This window comes from Malaclemys terrapin, chromosome 1 (genome assembly GCF_027887155.1).
Source record: "Malaclemys terrapin pileata isolate rMalTer1 chromosome 1, rMalTer1.hap1, whole genome shotgun sequence".
Classification (NCBI taxonomy): Eukaryota; Metazoa; Chordata; order Testudines; family Emydidae; genus Malaclemys; species Malaclemys terrapin.
Window position 1 is genome coordinate 161,905,354 of NC_071505.1, and position 6,000 is coordinate 161,911,353.

Sequence of the window (6,000 nt, forward strand, 5' to 3'; positions counted from 1 at the left end):
TTCCCGAGGCACGATGGAATGCAATGCAGCGAACCACTGGCCAGGTGGTCCGGGCGAAGGGCCTTCACAGGAGGTACAAGCTTGTGAGTGCACTGCTGAGCACATGGCCCCTTCCCCTTCTAAGGACCTGCTCCTCATGGCCTGTGACTAGAGATGACTTGGCTGCGTTTGGTTGGGCACACTCCACCTCAGCCAGTGTCCATGCATTGGGTGTGTGAGCGCTGCCTAATTAGAGTCCCAGACACCTTGTCTATCTGGGAGCTCTTCTGATCTTCCAGCTGTTCAACCAGCCCATTCATCCCACAAACATTCCAGGAGGGAGGGGTGGGGGAAAGCCACTTCAAAGGTATTCAAAGAGGGAGAGGAGACAAGGGGGGACGGGGAAGTGTAACAGACCTTTTGAGCATACAGGTTATACATAGCTACAGATCACGGCTGCTCCTACAACAGTGTGAATCTGCACGGACTATTGGCCATTTTAGTGTGTCCAAGACTTGGGCCTTGGCTACACTCGTGGATTCACAGCACTGCCGCAAGCGAGCGTGCAGCAGTGCAGGCGCGGATTACACTGGCGCTTTACAGCGCTGCACTCGCTACGCTTGGGGGGGGGTGTTTTTTCACACCCCTGAGTGCAGCAAATGCAGCGCTGTGAATTGCCAGTGTAGCCAAGGCCTTGGAAAGGGAGTTCCTCACTTGAGTAGCCCCACTGCTTCCACTCATATATAAGTGGAAAACAATATGGTAATGGTAAAGTCTTATGAGAGGTGAATTTCCTCAAACTTTCTGGGATAGCTAACTGCTCACCCAAAAAGGAGAAATGCAGAAAGTTTATCTTTATATTCAGGTTATAGTTTACAAATCATATTAGTCAGCCAACTCTATTACTTATTGTCCACAATCTGCTTTGGGATTTCAGTTTCCTTTTCCTCACAAGGCCCTTATTACTTTCTGCAGCTGGCATATTATGGAGACATGATTCACAGCCATATAGTTAAGGTTAAATTTTGCATTTTAAGCAGGGATTCAACTTTTGCTCCATATGAAGAATGCAACATAATCTCCCTAAATTACAGAAACAAGTGCAATCAATGAAGGTTGGTACTGGTGGTCCCAGATTAGATTTAACTGATTTTTTTTTCATAAAGACATGTTACTTGTATTGCCTTTTGGTGTCACTGCTCAGGAGATAAATAGAGTAGGAAGATGTTAGGTAGGTTTTTTGTATACAATGGTGTGTGTGTGTGAAACTGGATACATCCCCTGCCCTCTCTGCATGTTTGCTCTGGCTGGGATATTCACAGGAGCTTAGTGGAGTTGGGGGCACAACTCCTTTAGACTGTCTCTGTTGACTTCTGCTCTACGCTTCTGGATTCCTACTGCTCTCCTATGGTTATTTAAGGGACAGTCCCTTATTTTTGGCATGTCAAATCTTTTTTTGTTAATTACCTCATCAAAGATGTTATTACCTGAGTCTAAAACACAATTTGCTATTCTATAACACAAACAATTTTTTAAAAATGGAATTGCAAATGTTGCCTTTGTAATGAACAGCCTAAAAATAAAATGGGCAAGTTTGAGTCTCAGTGTCTTATCAGACCAGATGATATAGAACAGCTGTAGAAGATAGTCTCAGGTTTTTGGTTCAAATTTGTTAATTCAACACTGAGGTCAAAGGAGAATTTTGTTGCCACATGTAGAAGGAAAGCAGTTGCTGGTGTGCATTGGGCTTAGTTTTCTTTAACAGCACTCCCTGTCTACAATGAGCAGAGAGGAAAAGAAATACAACACTTGCTGCACCCAATTTTTTAAATATAGACACTGTAGTGTAGCTAGATGATGCTCTTTTGTTTATCATCACTGATGAAAATACTCGTCTATCATATCTGTTTCTCATGCAGGTTTTGCTTGATATTTCTGTTGTTCAAGCCACTAAACATGAGCATACTTTGGATTCACAGTCTATTTTGGAGTCCAACTAAACTGTACCACTGCTGAGTTGTCTAGTGCCACAATCCCATTGTTACCTTATGCTGCTGATAGCAGTATGAAAGCAATTCAGGAAGCCTGCTAGAAAAGTCCAATATCTGAGTGACATGAGATTATAGCCCAAATCTAATAAGGATAGATGAGTTTTATTTCCTGTTTAGCCACAAGCTTTGCTGGTAGAACAAGATATTAAATCAGACTTCTAATATTCTACCTGTGTTCTGAGCAGCTGGTCAGTTCCACTGATCTTCATCCCAAATACTTTCCTAGCATTGTAAATGACCACAATCAACTCTTTTCAAACTAAACATCACAGGCCAAATGCACCTCTAGTGTATTCATTAATGTCAGTGAAGCTAGCTCGAAAAGATTCTGTTCTACTCCTCCTACAGACCAATCTGTTGGGCTTTTAAACTAGTCCCTTGTAAATCCATAGTGTGTTTTTCCCTAATAAGCTCTTTATCATGTTGTAACATCTGTTATAGAAATTCACTGTGTGTAATTGCCCAATTTTAAGAGAAAAATATTACTTGTAATTGTTGCAGCTGTCTCTCCTTGCCTGATGTATTCCACTTCCCCTGTTGTGTGTGTCCCTTTGAAAATCTGATTCACAGCAAATCAACTTATTTCAGTTCAACAATAAGATTCCCCCCCCCTGCTTGTGATTAAAATGTGGGATTATATTTAAATAAGTCATTTTGTTCTGTGCTCGCTCATAGTGCAGTTTACTGCATTTAAGGAGGGTCTTGCAAGATGCTCCTTTTTAAAATCCAGTTATCATAAGAGATAAGTTAATTTACTGTGTGATTTTTTTTTTTCCAAGGGGCAGAAAGTGGCTTCAACATATGGTAATAAGATTTATGCAGAATCTCCTCTGCATAAACGATGATAAATTTTGGAATTGGGAATTTGAAACCATACTGAATCTGCCACTGAGTTGCTATGTTGCATTAGACAATCCTGTAAGCCTACTGTGCTTCAATGTATTCATTTGTAAAATGGAGAGGATGATGAAATGGAACTTCTCAAATCGAAAATCTCAAAATACGTTACTAATATTGTGATGTTGCAAAGGTTAACCAATTGTAAGAAAGGGGAAATCAAAACAGGGAAGCTGTGGCATGCAATCACTTACCCAAGGTATATCAGTAGGTCGATAACAAGATGTTGGCAGTGATTCGATCATAAAGAAGTCAATGGCAGAGATGGAAATAGAATCTAGGATGAGGGATCGAACCAGGGGTACTGTCCCAAGTTCTGCTCCCAAACAAAGCTCCACACCTTTGAGATGGCTGAACCAGATTCCACTCACTGTAGAGAGATGCATGATGTGATCATCCTTCTTTATGGGCTTTGATGAACAGTGAAATAGTGATTATTTAAAATGTCAACATTGATCTTGAGTTCCCTACTGAAATGAACAGAAGGAGTCCACACCCCTCTTAGCACTCTTGTTTCAAGACATTTGCAGACTCGGCCAGAAATAACTGCTTTTAATGACCATCTGAAGATTTTTCTTCAAAATCATAAATGCTAGCAACTTAATCTTTTCACATGGAATGTGGTGGGAAATACAGGGTATTACCCTCTAAAAAAGTCGGTAGTTTAACATGACTATGTTTACTGATATTATAAGTGGTTAATCCTTTTCTAACAAATGGCTTTTTATAGTGCTCTGTATCACAATGATATGTGGGAGACAAGATGGGTGAGGTAATATCTTTTATTGGACCAACCTCTGTTGGTGAAAGACACGCTTTTGAGTTACACAGAGCTCTCTTTCAGCTCTGTGTAGCTCGAAAGCTTGCTCATTCACCAACAGAAGTTGGTTCTGTAAAATATATTACCTCATCCACCTTGTGTCTCTAATATCCTGGGGCCAACATAGCTACAAAAACAACACTGCAAACAATCTTATATGGCTGAGTTCTTGTAATTTTGATGTTTTTTTCTAGATGGGGGTGGTCAGGGAATAGAATGTGCATGTAAACAAATTTATTTGGTGCAGGGTTAAAAAAGGAGAAAACCATCGTTCTGCCACAGTTGAAGTAGAAGCAGCAACTAACAGGTAGGGTTAATCTTACAGGCATCTAGTTTGCCTTGGAAAATAATGGCTCTTCGCAGCCTTTAATTTGCTGGAAACCCTCAGTCTGACTCTGTCATAGTAGTTTTTCTTTGTTAGTGCGTGGTGGTGGTTGTGGGTATTTTGTTTTGTTTTAAATAGCATTTGCTTTTCCTGTCAGCTGTACTCTGTGATACAGTGTTTAGAGATTTATGTTGGTTCTGGCAGGGGAGAAGGTGATGCTCCAGAGCTGACTGGGGTGTAAGTGAGAACGCTAGTTGTTTTCACTTATTATCCTTGGACATTTGTTTCACTGTGAAGGCTGAATATATAGTTCCTTAATAGCTTGAATTTCCTAGAGACGTCTCATCTTTTGATTTGTTGACCATCATTGCTGTTTGGCTTTTAGCTATGTCATGAAATTTAAAGCCTCAAACTGACTTATGGATTAATTCATTGAAGGAAGGATCTTTCCCACAATGATCATACTTTCTAGTAATGTCTTGAAAATGGCCCTTGTTTAATCCGGGAAGTCACTAAGATAACTTGCAGTGTTTCTAACAGAACACAGGACAGGGAGTCAGGGTTCCTGGGTTGTAATCCTAGCATTGCCATTTTGCTTGATTTGGGACCTAAAACGAATCAATTCATTTCTGTGCCAGCTTCCCAATCTCTACAATGGAGAAAACAGTATTTATCAGCTACAAAAGGATGGTTAAGAGACTTCATTAAAAGGACATTGTCAGGTTAATTTGGCCTCAAAGCTTCTACAGAACTAAAGGCCAAATGAAATGTTGGCATAAGGGTTTGCCTTTAATTCTAGTAGACACAGTATTTAAAAAAAAACTTGACCCTACTGTGTCAGCAACCAGTGCACTGAGCTTGTGCAAGCCAGCCTGGAAATTATTATATGCAAAAGTGAGTCTGCTTTCATGATCCAGTCCAAAAGAAATAATAATAATAAAAAGAGCAAAAAGTAAATATATATTTTTAAATATGTTTGTTTCAGAAACAAAAGTTGCTGTTGCAAAAATTATTTTTGAAATGAACTTTATCTGCATGAAGATGGTTCTGGAAGGTCTCCAGATGAAATTGAGGCCCCACTGTGCTAGGCACGTTGCAAACACAATGTGAGAGATAGTCCTTATCCTGAAGAAATAACACTGTAAATAGACAAGATGCACAAAGGTTGGGTGAGGAAACAGAACAGTAAAGTCACTGGCCTGTGATCATGCAGCAGGCCAGTTGCAGAAACAGGAGTAGAACTCAGGTTTCTTCACTCCTGTCCCAGTGTCCTGTCCCATTAGACTAAACTGCCTCCTCCCCCAACCTGAGTGGCCCTTTAACCATAACTCAGTGAGTTGCTTTGTTGAAAGTTGCCTGATAACAATAGTTATTACTATTTTCAATGAAGTTCAAAACCAAAACAGGGTGGCAATGTAGGAATATTGGTGCTAAACATCAAGCAAACCTAAAAGGTTAGTTTACTTTTTAATGAAATTCCTTCTTCAAAGTATATACTGCTTTTTCATCTGGGAGCAGTGCTTCCTTTAAGCAATGTTTAGAGGGTCCTAGTTTGCAAGGGTAATCATTCCTTGCCTCCAGCAGAACTAGCTCAGGCCCCTGCATTTCTGAAAAGGTTCTCTTTGTGAATAATTGAATTTGTCTCTAGAGTTCAAGATTTCTTTTTCTGTGGGACCGACTGCCGTTCTTCTTTCTTCTTGGTTGCTGCTTACTGTAATTGAGGGAGAAGAATTGTATTGCAATTGAGGTTTTTTGTGAACATGAAGTATAATGGAGGGGACCGGCATGACTTCCATGGAAAAAGTCATTTTTATCATTCAAAATGCCTGCTTCGGTGGTGAATGCCTCTGCAGAAAATAATTAGAGGACCCCTACAGCCATTCCCCCCCCAAAATTGGATACACTTACTGTCATAAAGTGGATGAGAT